Source organism: Anser cygnoides, chromosome Z, assembly GCF_040182565.1.
Source record: "Anser cygnoides isolate HZ-2024a breed goose chromosome Z, Taihu_goose_T2T_genome, whole genome shotgun sequence".
Lineage (NCBI taxonomy): Eukaryota > Metazoa > Chordata > Aves > Anseriformes > Anatidae > Anser > Anser cygnoides.
The window spans coordinates 42,486,262-42,504,691 of record NC_089912.1 but is presented as its reverse complement, the minus strand read 5'-3'; the positions used below and the strand labels follow the sequence as shown (position 1 = coordinate 42,504,691).

At 42.2% G+C, this 18,430-nt stretch overlaps 1 long non-coding RNA gene across 6 annotated transcripts; it reads right to left on the bottom strand.

Moving 5' to 3' along the window:
- Window positions 1-8,467: 8,467 nt before the first annotated feature.
- LOC106045359 (uncharacterized) lies at window positions 8,468-18,004 on the bottom strand. Of its 6 annotated transcripts, none has more exons than XR_010827796.1 (6): window positions 17,011-18,004; window positions 16,223-16,365; window positions 14,997-15,136; window positions 13,538-13,664; window positions 12,426-12,592; window positions 8,468-9,340 (listed from the first exon to the last, which is right to left on the bottom strand). It is a non-coding gene; the product is annotated as an uncharacterized lncRNA (long non-coding RNA). The 6 variants fall into 6 exon arrangements; XR_010827797.1 differs by having other exon boundaries at window positions 13,538-13,655; window positions 17,033-18,004; XR_010827800.1 differs by lacking the exon at window positions 17,011-18,004 and adding an exon at window positions 16,449-16,949.
- Between the last annotated feature and the right edge of the window lie 426 nt (window positions 18,005-18,430).

Below are 18,430 nucleotides of genomic sequence, written 5' to 3'. Positions count from 1 at the left end.
CAGGTATACTCCCACATGGTACATGCATCTCATAGTAAGATATGATCCATGCTTATTGCCAGGGACCTTTCTGAACAACAACTAACAGTCTTGTAAATTTTTACTAGTAGTTTGGCATTTTTTCACTTATTCTGAATTCTGCTAAAAGGATTTTGAATAGGAAATCCACAGTCAAAAGTTAGCATGTGAGCAAAGTTTTGCTTGTTGACAGAATTATTTAGAATCATAGAATCATTTAGATTGGAAAAGACCTCTAAGATCATCAAGTCCAACCGTTATGTTAGCTCCCATCAGTCCTGAAGCGGGACAGCCCTCCCAACCTTCCTGGTGTATCTTGAGCTCAGTGAGGCACCACTGGCCATTGCTGCTGGTTTGTTCTGCCTTGATCACTTCTGTAGTAACCAACACAGAGTACATCTTGATGGTACTTAGCACAAAGACAGAGATTCATGAAGTGGCTTTTCTGTTATAGTGCTCACCCTCAAGTGCTTGCTAACTTTCACAAAACAGCTTTCATGGGCTGTTTTGGGGTAAAGAACATGTAAGAATGAGAAGTCTCTGTCAGGGAGTCCTTGCACAGGAATCTTGAACTCTCTCCTTGCCCCAGGTGAAATATATTGCCCAGATAATGCTTATGTAAACCGTTAAAAATCATGAAGATATACTGACTTCCACCAGCTGAAGATCCAAGCCTATATCCTTTTGAAACATTTTGGTATCATCACAGCTTCAGTCCATTTTTGTGTGCAAGTGGAGGCACTTCACTAGGTGCCAGACTAGGTGCCTAGGTGGCCAGACTTCTCTGTAGATTCAGAGGGGATTTGCTAGGAAATTTCAGCTTAAGAAGGGGAGACAGAAGAGAGACAGAAAGACAGACAGACAGAAAGACAGACAGAAAGACAGAAAGACAGAAAGAGAAGAAAGAGAAGAAAGAAAGAGAAGAAAGACAGAGAAGAAAAAAGAAACAGAGAAAGAAAGAAGAGAAAGAGAGAAAGAGAGAGAGAGAGAAAGAGAGAAAGAGAGAAAGAGAGAAAGAGAGAGAGAAAGAGAGAAAGAGAAAGAGAGAGAGAGAGAGAGAGAAAGAAAGAAAGAAAAAGAAAGAAAGAAAGAAAGAAAGAAAGAAAGAAAGAAAGAAAGAAAGAAAGAAAGAAAGAAAGAAAGAAAGAAAGAAAGAAAGAAAGAAAGAAAGAAAGAAAGAAAGAAAGAAAGAAAGAAAGAAAGAAAAGGAAAGAAGACAAAATAATTAATGAGTATAATAAAACACTTCTTCAAGAGTACACTGGAAAGATGCATTCTCAAACGTTGTATTTTCAGGCTAGTATAATCAGATGAGAAGGAGATGTACCACCTTCACCTGCCAGGACTGTCAGTGCCCTGAGGCAGGTGAAAATTCCTTGCCCACCTGTGCTGTCCTACAGCTCTCACTTACAGTGTGGCCTGTACTCGCTCTCAACAGCTGATGTTTTTCCATGTTGCATGCATGTAATCTTTCAGCCAGGGAGGAAGAATATATATGGAGGATTTATACAAGGACCGACATATACCCTGTAGATAGGACACTGCACATCACAGCCTCTGTCTGACTTAGATGTGGAGTTAATGTGAACAAGTGCCACAGGGGAGGTCCCACAATCTGAGCACTTCCATGAACCATCAAGAAGTGGGGTTGTTACATTTGCTTCCTGAACTGGTGGACTGGAAGAGACCTCAAGGAAGCCTTCTCCTTTATCTTCTCCCACATGCCCATGAATGTTATGATCATGCTGAATTGTCTGTGCCAAAGTCACGTGTGACATGAATTGTACTATGATGTTCTTCTAACACCTCAGTGGTGGGTACTCCATAACCAGGGCATCTACCCTTTGGCTATCCTTACCTTTGGAAAGCTTTTCTCTGAATTTCTTCCTTGGTTGGAGGCTTTTTCTCTCTTTACTGTAACCTTTTAACTATCTGAAATATTTCACCCCTTTCTGAACAAATGATTTTCAATTCAGTCTTTATGATGCATAACTGCAACATGTTGATCAAACACTGTCTTTGGAGACATGGTTTTAACAGCTAGGTCACACAACTACCAGGGTGTTACAACCACCTGGTTTTGGGCTGTTTTTGAAAAGAAATTACAGGAGCTTTGTTATGATATGTAGAAGTCCTAGTATCAAATTTATGGTATCATTTCACCTTTGCAGAAAAATCCATTTAGAAAAATTCACATTTAAAATTCAAGTACGTACCACCTGCACCCCATTCCATTTCAACCCCTGCAGAAAAAACTAGCCCTTTGCTTCCTGGAGTGAAAATGAAATATGCTACTTTGGGTCAATCAGATTTTATGTTCAAGCTCAATTGAAAATGTTTGCATTGTTGTTTCAGGATAAAAATTCCTGTAATCTGTCTGATTCATTGCAGGTTTGGGACACTATCATTCAGTAGCTCAATCAAAAAATGTACAATTTCATAGCTTTGCTTATCATATTCAGACACATTAGCACCTCTGTAGATTTCCTTTACAAAGTCCAAGAAGGAGCTAATTTCAGCTGTGAAAGCTGAAATCATTTTAGTCCTTACTTTACCCATTTTAAAATGTTCTTCAGGAGAAAAATGGCCATGCTACAGCTCATGCCAAAGACATACTCAATTTATAAAAATTGTTAATGATTCCTGAGAATTTGTCAGGATCTTTCTCATGAGCCAGATTTTTCTGAAATATTTTTAAGCCATTAAGAGACTTTTGTTACATACCTGACATGCTAAAGTTCAATCTAAACTGAGCTTAGCATTCCAGGGGAAGATTCAAGATGATGGGCTTATTTTAATCTGATACTTGACATACTACCTTTAAATTTAGAAGAGAGCTTTCTTGAATGTGTCCTGAAAGAGGGATTCAGATATTTTAAACAAGACTTTTTATATACAAGAAGCATCTTTCCCTCCATGAAGATTTGGACCCGTTATGCCAAATGCCAAAGACTTGTCTTGTCTCATTCGGCAATTTTACACTCTGAGCTTGTTTCCTAAACAGTGCTTTGGTTTTCTAGTAGTGCAGCTGGCACCAGAGAAAGGTATACAATGTATTTTCCCAGTGTTTATTATTTTGTCTTCCTAAAGGAGTTTTCTTTTTCCTCGTTACCCTTTTCCCATTGCAAATTTTGGTCCAAGTCCAGGTGACTGTGGTTGGGTTCTGTGGGGATTTTTATCCTGGTTCTCTCTCTCCATGCATATTTCATGTGCCCATTACTTTAGGTGCCATAAACACAAATTAAAACCAGCATCATTTCTGTCAGAAAGGACCACATTTCTCTACTCATTCATTATTTATGCTGCTTCCTTAAGTGGTGTTGTTCTTGCTTGTTTGTCTCTAATAGAGGATACAAGTTATTTCACAGTCTTTGTTCGTTACCGAGTTTGGGTGGATCAGGAGGTCCACCTAACAGTAAAAAGTGAAGCTGATCTCTGCTGATAGATAAATCCTTGAATGACATCTTCTGCTGGACAGCCAGCCCTAGCTAGCTATAGAAACCACATTAACCTTGCTTTTTATTGTGGGTTATTTGAAGGAAGATGATTTCTGTGCTTTGGGCCCTGCTGAGCACTGAATGTTTAACCTCTGGACCCAGAATGGACTATGAATTCATGTGATGCATAATGAACCTCCAGGTCTGAGTATATAAAGAGCTGTCCTACGTGACTGAGTCCAGCCTTGTAAGCAGCCTCACCTTCTCAGGAAGAAGTCAAACTACATTTAAAAAATTTTATTTTCTCTTGCCTACTGCTTCTGTGGGGAAGTTTCCATATTCTAATTTTTCAAAGACTTCCCATTTCCATCCTGTACTGACATGGTCAGTTTGGACCCTTTTTTTCCCCATTGGCAACATTATTGTCCTTTGATTACATAGTTCTTTCCACCATGGTATAACATACCTTAAGGGAGTGGCTGCACCATCTCCCACATTTTACTTTGTTAAGCCAAGAATGCATCTATGCTGCTGCAGCAGGGACATCTCTAGTAATTTCATCCACCCTCATTAATGCTTTATGGTGGAAACTCACTCAGCATTGACCATCAGGCATCGTCAAAAATCAGAAGTCAAAAGTGCCTTGCATATTCTTGGACAAAAGGAGGGAACTTCTTTACTGCTCTCAGAGTATTTGTTGTTCACATTGTCACGCTCTTCCATACAACCAGGAAAACCATTCGTTCCCTTGTAAAGAAGATGGGAGATGAGCTTCTTGACATGCCATACGAATTCAGACTGAAGGTTTGAGAAAAGCAGTTAATGCTATGGAATCATAACAAAACTGTGAGTTGACAACACCACATTCCCTTTGTTGTTCTCCAGATAAAAATATGTCAGATCATACATTAACTTCTTACATCCTACAGAGGGTTCAGTAGGTCTGTGTTACAACATGCTGCAAGGCTATCCTATAGATAGGTGGTGACAGAGGTGACTTCATCCTAGACAGATGACAGACAACTCTTTGTTACCAGCACACACAGTGAAACGCAATCTTGTTGAAGGAGAGGCAACAGCTCTGGGTGTGGTGCACTCAATCCTCCTAATTTTAGCAAGTCCGATAGGAACCAGAGCTTCTCCAGAGCAGCCTTTGGCTTGTGGTGCTCTTACTGAAAGCTACTCTTGCAATAAGCCCCACCTCCACCAACGTTTGCCCTCTCCTCTTGGAGAGCTCTTGGACAGTCAATGAATTCCTGGCCAACAGGTGTTTGCTGGAGGTGGTGTGTCTCCTTGTGATGGTTTTCATGTGTGTCACAGATAAGGCTGGGGAAGTGATGGCATTTTCCTTACAGGAGTAAAGCCAGCTGGGAGGGAGGGAGGGAGAGAAGAAGAGTGGAAGGAAGGAGGGTAGGAGGGAAAAAGGGAGGGAGGGAGGGAGTGAGGGAGGGAGAAAAGGAAGGAAGGAAGGAAGGAAGGAAGGAAGGAAGGAAGGAAGGAAGGAAGGAAGGAAGGAAGGAAGGAAGGAAGGAAGGAAGGAAGGAAGGAAGGAAGGAAGGAAGGAAGGAAGGAAGGAAGGAAGGAAGGAAGGAAGGAAGGAAGGAAGGAAGGAAGGAAGGAAGGAAGGAAGGAAGGAAGGAAGGAAGGAAGGGATAGATGGTTCATGAGGGGCAGTGCTGTGCTAGCAGGTATGGCTAACACATCCCATCCCTTTCTCCCCACCATCTACCCTTACTCTCAAGGGACTCTGAATAACAGAGGCTCCCTCTAGGCTGAAATAGAAACATCTTCACCCATTTCCACTGCCTCCTTTCCTCTCTTTCCTTTCAAGGGGGTCCTTCATACAGTAATCAAAGCTATAAAACAGCAGAGCTCCATCACAGCAGAGGAGAAGTATTTAAAATGAATTAAGAACACAATATTAGGCAGATAATGAGCTCCAGGTTGTGCAGAGCCATCTCTCCCCCTCCATCTTCTGCACGCAGCAGCAGTCCAGGGCAGCGGGGCTGCCAGCAGCGCGGGAGAGCACTGCCACCAAGTGCAAAGCCAGCTCCTCCACATCCCCCATGCAGGGAGGATGGCTTTTAAAAGCCAATAATCTCGCCCTCTGCTCAGTCCCTCACCTTAATGAAACTGCCACAAGTCCCGTAGGTGGTCTGTATGGCTTTTGGGGGGCTTTTCAGGCTATAATTTCCCAATCACTTCATCATTTTTACTCTGTGAATTACTATTTCAGCCTGTTCTTTCACCTTCTTTTTAATCATCAGCTTTTTAAGTAGTTCCTCGTAGACAAAAACTGTTAATATAACAGTCATTTTAACAGCTGGTTAAATTAACTATGTGATGGCAAGGCATGCAGCAATTTGTGAAGTGCACAATTCAAGAAGTCTTCCAGCAGCACTGAGAAGAGAAGGTGGAGCATAGCTTCAGGACTTGGAGAACAAAATTAGGTCCTGCCTACATGGGGATGCTGAGGAAAGCTAAGCTGAGCTAATTCGAGGTGTGAATTTAAATTAGATCAGGTAAACCACATTACATTCCAAAGTGAATTAAAAGAAACAGAATTAAAGCCTCCTTCAAATCAAAATGAAAATGTCACCACAGTGAGGTAATGCAATTTAAGCAGTGCATTTTAAAATGAATTTGATTAACTTTCCTGAAGGTCCTGTCCCTGCACAGACAAGACCCAGATCATAGCACAGGCACAAAAAGATGTGGTTGGAAGATGGTGATATTCCCTCCTGTGGTGCTCTCTGGCACTGGGGAGCTGAAATTAGTTTTGTTCTGCCCTGCTGCTCTCTCAGAGAAAGCAGTCCTGGCCTCTGCTTCGGTTACCTGAACGCTAGTTAAATAGGTACACTCTCTGTCTTTGGTTTACTCACCCGCAGAATTGGGACACTACTGTTCTCTAAAAGGGGTAAATTATGAGAAAATGCTCATAAACTAGTACTAAGGGATGCAAGATCCAGGTAAACAGAAGAAAAGATGCTCTGGTGTATAAGTAAGGATAAGTAATTTAGTTCTTTTACTTTTATTTCTTCATTATACTACTAATAACAATATAAATGTTTGTGTTTAGCATTTATATATTTGTACTATCAATGGCATCTGGTAATTCAAGCATAAACCAATGGAGGCTCTCCAGCCACTTGTTTTCCGATTCAGGCAAAATTTGGGATCATGGCTTTGCTCTTCTCTACCACAGTCTCCAAAAACAGTCTGTGCCTGTTTCAGTCCTCTGGATGCCAGCAAAACTGTGCAGAATTGCCACTTAGCAAGGCTAATAACCAGTTCCTTCCTGGCTCCATTTCACATCATGGTTAAAGGTAGGGGAAATAAAACAAAGGAAATGTTAAAGGCTGTTAGTAGATGTTGCAGTTTATTCCCAGCTTCATAAGAGCAGAGTAGATTATATGGTAATACACTATCATCTGTTTCTTGGTGATTGGCTGTACAAAGTCATACTGCTACTTACCTTTAATAAATAAGTTCCCACTAGTGTTCTTTGCAATTTACATATTATACAAATTATATGAATGAAAATAAAAGTTCTGCAAATATTTTCTCTGGCTCTTCTTTCAATTCTCCCTCCCCACATTAGCAAAACTTAAATGTAAAGGCAGAAAACCACTTAGAACATAGACATAGAGCAAGTGCTGGTGAATCACTTACCTAATTGAGAAAGAGTGGCCTGGCTAAGTGGTTACACAGCAAAATGGGCAAAGGAGAAAGGTTCTCATAGGCTTGCTCTAACATGGCCACATGAGACTCTGCCACACATGATCTCTCCAGAACATCTGTGCCTGGCTCAGCGCATGTAAACCACGGCATCAGTCAATTGTGTGAAGGTATTATCAGCATTAATCATGGCCAAGATGTGTCTTGTCTGTTTCAAGTGAAGAGCCTGGGTCAGTCAGTGGCAATTCCTCCCATGTGCCTGGTGATAGGACGAGGGGGAATGGGCTAAAGTTGTGCCAGGGGAGGTTTAGGTTGGATATTAGGAAGAAATTCTTTACCAAAAGGGTTGTTAGGTGTTGGAATTGGCTGCCCAGGGAAGTGGTTGAGTCACCATCCCTGGAGGTCTGTAAAAGACGTTTAGATGTAGGGCTTAGCGATATGGTTTAGTGGAGGACTTTTTAGTGTTAGGTCAGAGGTTGGACTTGGTGATCTTGGAGGTCTCTTCCAACCTAGATGATTCTGTGATTCTGTAATGCTGCTGAGTCTGACTGGGCATCCTGGAGAAACAGGGCTTTCATATTTTAGGTACCCTGCCCCAAGGAGAAATTGCAAAAGCCAAATAGTTTGGGTGTTTTTCAGAGAATATAGGATGGGACAAATACGTGAGGCATGTGCTTTCAGCTGAAGTCTTTAAGAGAGTTTTCAGATTCAGGCATGACCTCCGAGGTAGGAGCTACAAAGATAAAGCAGGAAGAGATGGACAGTGCCTTAAACCGCTTTCTGAATAAATCTTGTATGTGTTTTATCTCTAAGCCTGTTGGTGACAGAAAGTGAGGGAGCCTGGCCAGGCTGACAAACTGAGGACAAAGCGCTCTTGAGGCAGCAGTGAAGAACATCCCTGCAAGGGGGAGCTAGGGTTCAAGAACTCATGCCCAATGGGCAGTGCTTCGTGGCCTGCTCCAAAGTAACAAAGAAGAGGACAATAATTCTAGATGCTGTCTTGGGGGAAGAGAGGAAAATATAGTGAGGCATGTTGTGCAGATGTAGGGAAAGACCAAATGCCCTTTTCTGTTGCAAAATTAATGAAATCAGGAGAAAGATCCAGATTTAAAAAAGACATATTTTGTTTTTAAATATTCCAAGTCCCAAAAACAATTTGATGCTAAAGCAAAGAAAAAGAGAAAGCCAGGTCACACGGGACACTTACATTAGGCAGGATAAGCCCTTTTAAATGTGCAGTAGGGATTAATTGCACTTTGGCAGTGATGTACTATATGACCTACTGTAACAGTTTTGGAGGTAGCTAACAGCAAGAATAAGTCATCTTGAAAACGCAGTAGGGAAGCATACTGTTGCAAAGATTCACAGGAGAAATGGCCGTGTTCTTCTGCATGATAATAAGAAAAAGCACAAAAGGGTGAATTAAGGATACAGGGTTGGTTTTGCATTTTAATTTCCGTATTTTTGTCAGGTTATATTGTAACTCGAACATTCCTAAAAGGTATGGCAATTCTCCTGATTGTGAAATTTGTACCTGTTTTCTTTTTGCTTTTCTTTCTTTCCTAAGTGGGAGGGGGAAATATCTTATGGCAGATTATTAAATCCCGAATGGCTGATACAGCTTGGCAATATGCATTTTTGCAGTGAAGAATGTATGTTATTAAGTATGTTTGGTATGTGTACTACATATTTATGTCACAACTATTTACTCAGGAAACCACATCTTTTAAATAATAATAATAATAAATCAATCTTTATATAGGTATGATTTATTTATCCTAGAGACTGAAAAAGCTCTCCCAAAATGTATATTTAGACATCTCTAAAAAGTGACTTATTTACCCCCTTCAATACATTAAAGCTGGAGATTAGATGATTCACCTGACAGACTTCAAGGCCTCCCCTGGAACTGTTTCATTCTGATAAGCAAACGTGTATTTCATGCCTGTTTACTGGAGAAAATTTACTATATTTGCACAATATCTTGTAATGACTCTAAAGAGGTGTTTAAACATCACCAGTATTTTCAACCCCCTACATAAAAAATAAACAAACACCAAGACAGTCAATATTTTCTTTATACAATACTGTAGTCAGCCGTGCTGTGGCTTTGATTCAGGTGTGCTCAACATTTACATCTCTGAGATGTCTGCTGTATTCAGACAGGCAGTCATTTTGTCTTCAGTTTGGAGCAGGCAGAGGAGAGCCTACAAAGAAAACATGCTTCTTAAAAATGTAATTGACTCTTTTCTTGTTTAGGGTGTTCTGCTGAAAGCTCATGGCTGCAAATCACGTACAGGAAAACAACCTTTCTACTAAAGACAGAGTTGTTTATGTAGGAAGAATGTTATTGCAAGCTGCCTTTTCAAGGTGGGTAGAAAAAATTATTTGAAGTGCGATAACTGAAAGAAGGGAAAATCAATACCTTTATTTAGCATGGGAAGCTAGATTTACCCTCCAGCCAATGCTTATATTTTTCCCAGATGGTTATTCCCTCAGTGGCAAATCCCAAATTAATTTTTTTTCCAGTCCCCTAGAATTTATACGAGAGAAAAAGGAAAAGGAAAAGGAACAGGAACAGGAAAAGGAAAAGGAAAAGGAAAAGGGAAAAAAAAAAAAAAAGGAGTGTCAGGAATACAGAAAAACCATCCTAGTTCTCCTTTTTTCTTTGCCACCACTTCATATGCGAGTGTAGGTAGCATGGATGTCCTGTACCTAGTCCAAGTTTCACCCCATAGACCTAATGCCACCCACCAAGCATTGACTTGCTTTCAAAGTTGGGTCTGAACACTGAACATATCTTCTGACGGACTGAACCACAGGGACACGCCCTGGAGCAGGAAGAGGAGCTTGGTAAGGTCAGTTCCTCCCTGGACAACAGCTCCTAGCCTTTATACACTCAATAGCTGCTCTAGCCAGAATCAAGGTGAACAGCAATGGTTTGGGCATCTGCAGAAGAAAGATCAGCAGTCCCAGGGCGTCTGAGTGGAAGGGCTGAGAGCCTGATTTGTGAGCAGCATGAGATACTTTGGTAAGTAGCAACAAGGTGGCTATTTGCGTAAAAGACTGGTGCTGACACTTTCTGGGAATGGTAAACCATTTTTAGAATTTAAAGTGGAAACTATTCAAATTTTTTGAGCACATTATGTGATATTCAGAGTACAGGCTAGAAACAGAAAGTAGCATGAGAAAAAGAGAGGACCAAAACCAAAAAACAAAGCAAGGATGCAATGAATACATAGATAACATTTTTTTCACTCAACAGGACTTCTCATGTGGGGTTCCTAATGAGGACCAGGGAGGGGACATCTGACACGCTGAGAAAATTGCAGCAGTGGTATGGGAAAACCCAGATTTTCCAACCAAGTTGAGATAACAATGATAATGGGATAGAAGAAAAAAATATAGTTCCTTTGGGTTTATGGCCACGTTAGGTACAAACTATATTCTGCAAGAGAAGCTCTGAATTATTCCTTTGCTCACACAGACTTAAGTGTGTTTCTGTTCCAGTGCACCTCCTCTCCAAAAAAGGTCTTCCTCCTCTCTGCCTCCATCTCAGTCCATACAACTGATTTGCAATGGCTTTCTGCCAAACTCTTCTCTTTCAGACAATCGTTCCTCTTTCAAACTTTTCAGTGCTAAGGGTTGGAGACTTCAGTTCCAGTCTCACCACCATCATTACTGTGAATGTCCAAACACCAGCTGGGGAAGAGAAAGTAAGTCCTGACACTGAATTACGTTTTCCAGAAGCGTAATCATAGTATTTTGCTGTTGTAAAACATAACACTTCATTCAAAGACCTCTGAGCTCTAATTGATTACTTAATTAAGTCACAGAATGTTCCTGTGATCTAGATAAGTATTGAAATGGGTGAGTAAACTAGTCGAGATGAGTAAAGTCATTAGTCAAGATGACTAACAGAGATGAGAAATGTGCTAATACAGAGTAGTTTGTGGAAGAGGAAAATGAGCTTCAAATGGGTTAGCAGAGTGATTTTTAGAGAATATTTCTAAACACCTACACTCTTCAGTAGCCAGCAGGAGCTGTGACTGCTTAGGAGCACCTAGAAACCAGACTAGGTATGACTTGCCTAGGGACACTGAGGGGGAAACACATTTGAAACAAAGGTGTGTATGGGGCATTGGAACAGAGTGCTGATAAGACCACCTGGGCTACTGACTCCTCTCGTTCACCAGAATGGACAACCACAGAAACTATATTCAGTCTAGGATTTCCTACAGATCACTCTACTCGTCACGCGGGACCCATCTCCAACATTAGCTGTCATTTTAGCCACTACTGGCCCAGAAGTGTCTCCTGGGAGGGTCTCGCTGTCACCTCTCTTCAGTGGATGATACTGATATTGCCTTCCTCTGCTGGCTATGGATATCTTTACCAAGATTGAGTGGACAGTGTGTGGTTTGACCAAGCCAACCATGGTGTTATTTAGTCAACCTGTGCAGAGTCTTCCTGCGCTCTGTGGCCTACCAGCACCATCTCCAGAAGTAACAGGAGAGAAGAACAGTGAGAGACAGCATCATTTTCCCCCCTGCTGAGTAGTGAGGGTACCAAAGGGCTGATGGATGTAGAGTAATGCTTGGTTAAGATTGACAACTATTTCCTCCTGCTACGTACACATAACCAGCACCCACCTGTTTTCCTCCCACCCAGAGATATTTTTGAAAGATTCTTCTAGCAAATTTCTGCACCAAAATTAAACCTATCTAGCAGTCAGCCTTACTGCCGTGTTCCCACGTCAGCTGTGTGTCATGACAACAGATGATAGAAACGCTGCTATTCAGGCTTCACAGTGCGTGTTTCTTTTCTTTTCTTCTCCCTTTTCTTTTTTTTAATAGCTTTAAAAAGAGCTCTGAACAAAAGTGCTTGCTCCATGATGCAGTGCTGAGCTAAGGCACACAGGGCAGGTATACCTGCCCACATGCCAGCGGGCAAAAATAGGTAGAGTGGGTGAGGTTTCCTGTGGAGCTGCGGGGGCTGAGGGAGAAACGCTTCTAGGAGAAGTAGAGATGGCAAGAGAAAGGAAATCGGAGAGAAAGGAGAGGCAGAAGCAGAGGCGCACCCCCATCCCTGCACTCGCCCGCACGGCTCCCAGGGCCCTGCACCCCCCTCTGCTGGATTTCTGCAGCAGGAGGACCCCATAGCCCACATGTGCGTGTTCCTGACCTGCCCTGTGCCCTACAGCAGGACAGACCTTCTGCCAGCTGGGCTGGAGCCCTGCAGTGAGGCTCCCAGTGCCTCCCTGCCTTGGGACACTGCCCAGCAGATGCCAACCTGAGCTGCCGGCAGGATCCTGCCATGTCGTCTCTGCCTCTTCCTGACACAGGTGCTGCCCCAAGATAGCAGGGAGGATGCAATTTTTGGCATCTTGCAGCTGACCGATGGGGAGGGATCTTGTGCTGTAGAGGACAGGGCTCCATCTCCATCACTGCTTGCTTGAGCTGTGCAACACAATTACCACAAGTCACCCAGGGATGGCAAGTGTTAGTTTAGGACCAGTAAGATCTGGTTTTCATTCCACAGTCCTCCATCCCCGTGAATCTTACTGGGGGCCCAGCAGATCAGAATACCAAAGGATAGATTAAGAGTCTGTTTTGCCAGCATTGTGATCCTGTAAGAAAGGGCTGTCACAGGCAGAAGGAAATAAGATAGCTGATGTAGATTACCAGATTCCTTGTGCTAAAAGTTTCATTTGCTCCAGGATAGGTAAGCAAAAGTATTGATTTCCTTTCTTTGGAACAAAACCTGCTGTGAAAGTTCGATGTCAGCAGTGTAAGGAAGCCTGAAACAGGCAATTTTAAATACTGTCTGCCTTAGGGTCCCTCCCCTCCCTTCTGAAGAAGTGGGAGGGTAGGTATATGTGTAACATCCTTAAGACAAAAAAATCATACCAATTTTTGGCACTTAGAGGTTACAATCTAAATAGCCAAGACAGGCAAAACACACCAAGAGTTTAAAAAAAAGCACTGAGAAGCAAAGTGTCTTGCCCAAAATACTCACAGAAAAGCAGTGGCAGAGCTTATATGGGGAGCAGATTTGCAACTCAGTTTGACTGTGCGAAATGCTTTCCCACCTAATCGGCTAACGAGAAAGCATTCCTCTTGAAACACTATGTACTCATTTCCAACAGCCAAATTGCTGAAGATGAATTTCATTTGGAATTCATTTTAAAGTGAGTATTTTTAAACCTTCTTGCATACCAAGTTTCTGTGAAATGTAAAATGCAACCACAAAAAATACCCCACAAACCACTTTATAACACAAGGGACAAAAATTAAAGGACACAATAATCACAAAAAAAAAATATCAAAAACAAAATAGCACGAGATCCCAAAAGAAATCCTCAAGGAGTATCACAATAAGTAGAAGTACCTGATCTTACTCACCCGGTAGAAATCCCTTTGCATGCATCCTGAACAAATGGTCTCAGTGAGTTTTGCTATTGGTTTCAAGGAAGGGGAATTTGGATTTCAAGGCAGGGAAATCTGGCTCTGCAGACGTCAGCTGAGTTATCTATGGGAGTATAGCACTACTGAACAAAAGCCTCCTCCCGAGAAACAGCAATATTCCCCAAGATGTAACTTCTCCCAAGACAGACCTGCAAATACTTGCTTTTCCTCAACAGCCAAACCAAAAATGTGTATGCATAACTTCTTTTCTCTTTTATTTTCTTAGTTTTTTTTTTTTTTAATGCATCCCTAGTTCTCCAAATAAGAAAATGAAATAAACCTAGTAAAAGCAGGATCCCAGTTCCTTTGGGCTCAGGCTATTCAAGGGTATTCATAAACTAAGGGAGAAGGGCATCTCCAGCTGAAATTGCTGCAGTTCACATCTCACATCTCGTAATAGCCACAGTTGTTTGTCTCACGGCATCAGAAAAGACCGCAAGCAACCCCTGAGCCAAGCAAGAATTTAAATATGTCTTTGAGGCCTCTCCCATTTAGAAAAACGCTTATGTCTAGTTGATACTAAGGGCTGCTTCTGAATACAAATGCTTCCCTGAATCAGGGCTCCACAAGTATCAGAAGCTTAGATCAAGAAGCTGATCTGTCCAAACGAGACATTAGAGGCATGATGAAATGCTGCAGATCTTCCCTTTAATGAAACTTAGTTTATGAAACCCTTTAATAAAGCTGCAGTGAGTATATTTACATTCCCAGCAGAGAAGAGCTCTCTCTTGAAACAGGAAAAAATTACTGCAATTAATAATATCCTGATATTCTTCATAATGCCAGGAGATTGCATGTTTTTGTTGAGCTGTTCATCATTTTGAATATCCATGCATCTCTTTATTCCACATCCACATCCACACCCGCTGGGGCACTTTAAGGACTAAAATTCATTGCTGTATATTAAAAATAGCAAATGAATCTCATGATTTCTGTTGTATCTCCCCTGTTTATTCAGCATACAAAAGACAAAATCAATGGCATCCTGCCTGAGGAATAGAGTTATTTTTATTTTTGCACTTTTTTATACTGCTGCAGATTTTTGGCTTTACTCTTGAAACTGTGATGTGCTGCACCAATATATTTTCTCTCTATAAGTTTTCAGATCATCTGCATTTCGCTGTGCTAATCCCAGATGTTTAAAATCATGCTAAATAGTATTTATATCCCATTCATCTCTTTCTCCAGCATCTCCTGTGTATCTGCGTGTTTCTTTTCCATTGCCAAGAGTCTGCACTGAGATATTCAGAAAGTATTCTCAGGGGCGCAGATCCAAGTAAGCACTTACACCTAAGCTTACATATTGCTGAAGGTAAGCTTGGGTGTGAGAGGCTGAGGTGCTTCCCTGAGCTAAGAAAGACAAAGGGCAAAGGAGGAATGGCCCTGTGGGCTCTACCTTTTGGGGAGGGCTGGGATCCAGATATGTAGTGTGGCTCTTGCTAGAATTGTACTGCTTTCTTTTTTAGAAAAGCAGTGTCGTATTTCCTTTCCTTCCATCTTTCAGCAGTTCCACAGTTGCCCATGGTTTTCCAACAGCTGTCAGAGGGAGAAAATTATTAAGGAAGCTGTATCTTTAACACCTAAGGATGTGTGTCATCCAGGTTACACATATGTGCCCAGATTTCCCAGATCTTTTTTTTTTCTTTTTTCTTTTTTTTCTAGGTTATTCCCTGTTGCATTTACTGCTTTCTCCACCCACTTTGTCTATCATTTTTGTTCAGATGAATGCACAAATATGTTCAGTGTTTCAACCATGCTAAGTGTCTGTTAATTCAATTTCCATTCCAATTTATTAATTATGGACTTTCTACCAAGTACTGCTACTTCCCCAGTATACTGATAAAATCCTGTCCACTTGTCATCAAGTTATTTCATGAAGGCAATTCGCTTTGCTTTAGCTGTCCTTTTTTATTTTCTGAAGTCATTGACTGCCTAATTACTCTGTCTATATGGGTTCCTTCATTCCCCTACTTTGTTGTAGGGGAATAGTTCAAGTTATTTGATTTTGTTATTTGTGATCTTGAATCTTAACACTTAAGTGTAATTTCTTGGATGTTTTTATTATTTGATTTAGTTTTCAGGCAGAAGCGAAAATACAAAGAATATACTTTTTCCTCCTTTCATCTCTTTGGTACCATTTCTTCTGGGACTTTTCCCTGAAATGTGAGCAGGTTTTCCAGTAAAGCAAAGCAGATGTTTTGCAACTGTTTTCACAGTAAGAAGTCCCTGACAAGCTATAGTACACATGTCCTGTACTGTAAGTATTGCATGAATACCTTTGTCTGTAACTAGTCTCACTGAAATTGACAGGAATATTTACCCCTTACCTACTTACTGTGTGGAAGAAAATACTCTTCTTTTCGCATTTTCACATTTATTTCTCCCTTCAGCAAACTGCTTACAAGGAAACTATGCACATACTTACAATATATGTCTTGTGATGTAATTTGCAGAGACTTGGGTTGTTTGTTTTTTTTATTTCTACCTCCTAACTTATGGCTTCGGTAGCTAAGAGATGTGTCTAAACTCTAACTTTAGCTAAACACTTACAAATTTGGGAACAGTTGAGGCCTAATATGAATTTATCTTGAGTTTATCTGAAGTGCACTTCAGATGTCGTACCTGATTGGATCCTACTCAGGGTACTTGAAGAGCAGTCATCCTTGAAAGACAAACTCTTGACTTCTTTCTTCCTTCAGAAAGCACAGAAACGTTCAGTTTGCTTCTGCTCCTTTTTGCTGCCAGTGAAGCAACGTTTGTTCCCTCTATAAAATGGAGCCAAACAAAATGATTACATGAGTCATCAGGAAAAAGCAACAGCGGTAGATGGTCACTGATGATACTCAACTTGAATTGCTTACTGGCCCCCTACTGATCCCTTGCAAACTTTGGCATCTGGAGGAGAACTGTGACTTGTCTAGGGAGTAGTCTTGCTGCTCATGGGGCAATATGCATAACCAGTTTTATCTGAAAGTTAAATTTACATTCCCAAAACATTGCAGGTCTAACATCGCAGGCTATAGCCATAGCTGATTGCAAAACACTGAATGCTAGAAACTGAAAATGGAGATATTCCTTCCTCAGAATAACAGAGAATATTTGCCTACTCAGCTACTTCTGTAGATGTTAACTGAGGTATCACATGCTGGTACATAAAAATACAATCTGTTATCCTTATGTTGATAGTTCAATCAACCTGTCACCAGGTTGCAAAAGTACTCTTCCTGCTTCCATCTCATAATGAAAGGAGAAAAAAAAAAAAAAAAAAGAGCAGGTATGTGTGGTGTTAATTCTCATATTCTATTGACACAAAGGAATAAAATATTATCAGAGCTGCGGTAAAGGAGAAGAGGCAAGGCAAATGATATTTGTTTGAGATTTCACTACAGAGAAAAGCTCCTCTTGTTCACCTGCAGCACTTCGTATCATCACCTGGGTTAAAACTTTCGTCACTCTGCAGTTGGGCACCTGGTAATAGTTGGAATGAAGAGACTTCTAGGCACACGTCACCAACATGTATATGAAAATAAGAAAACCTACACAATCCCAAACAATGCAAAGTAAATTACTAAAAAGAGATTGGGAAAAGCGTTTTCTTTCTTTAGTCGGATGGCAATAAGAAATTCGGCAGACCTCGGCGGTTTAGGCTGGAGGAAAGCCTACAGCTCACTGCCACGGGCAAGCCTCCTTCACTCAGAAGCAAAGCCCGGCGAAGGGGGGCCACGGGGCGGCTCTTGGAGCACCTGAGGAGCCCCGAGGGGCGGCCTCACCCGCCCTGCCCGCCGAGGGGAGAAGGGCCCCGGGCCGGGCTGCCCGGGCCCCGGCCCCGCCGAAAGGCGGCCGCGGAGCACCCCCTAACGGGCACCGGGGGAACGCGCCCGGCCGCCGGGGCCTGCAGCAAGGCGCCGGCCTCGGCGGGCGGCCCCGAGCCCGGGTGGCGGCTGGGCCTCGCAGCCGGCTCCGCGGTCATCCCCAGCGGGCTCCGAGGGGCGAGAGCTGGCCCCGGGCTCGCCCTGCCAGCCCCGGTGTCCGCGGGGCACGGGCCCCGTCCCCCCCGCTGCCCCGTCCCGGCTCGTCCTCGCCCCCTCGGGGTCCTCCTGTGGGTGCCGTGGTTGGGAAATGCGGCTTTCGCCCCGTTTTGCGGGTGCAGACAGAAGGGCCGGTAGAACAAAGGCTGTTATTAATTCCCATCTGCTGAAAGGAGGCTGCAGCTGTTTCGAGAGGTTTTCCTGCAAGCTATGCAGATCTGCTCAGAATTTTAATGGTTGTTTACCAGCCGAAGTGTGCCATTGAAAGAGCAAGACGTTTCCAAGCAAACAAGGTGTGAACGTCATTTCAGACTGGAAATAAACCTCTTCTTTCTTGCGAATGTTGTTATGGGCGAGCAAAGACATTTTTGTGTTTGACTGTTTTCAGCGGTTCTATTTTAACTCATCCTCTCCCATCTAAGGAGCACACAGAGGAGCAGATTCCTTGAAATAGGTAAAGTATTTTTATGCAGGCAAGAAGGCTTTACAGGGAAAAATAAAAATAAAAATCTGTCTGTGTGGTCTGTAAACACTTGAAAGAAAAGGGTAGCTCCACAAAATCCTGGTCCCCAGTTGAAGTGGTCTGTGCATAAAACTGGTATCTGACCAAAGAGCCTAGGAAGCACTGAAGAAACACACAGGCACAAAAGATCAAAGAATGGAAAAACGAAGACACTGTGTTATGTTCTGGGAAATGATAAGACGTAAGGTAGGCTTTTCATCTTGTATTTTCTGCAGTGGCCATAAACTTCAAGTGAATTGTTATTCCTAAGAAATTAACATGACTTTAGCCAAGCTCTCT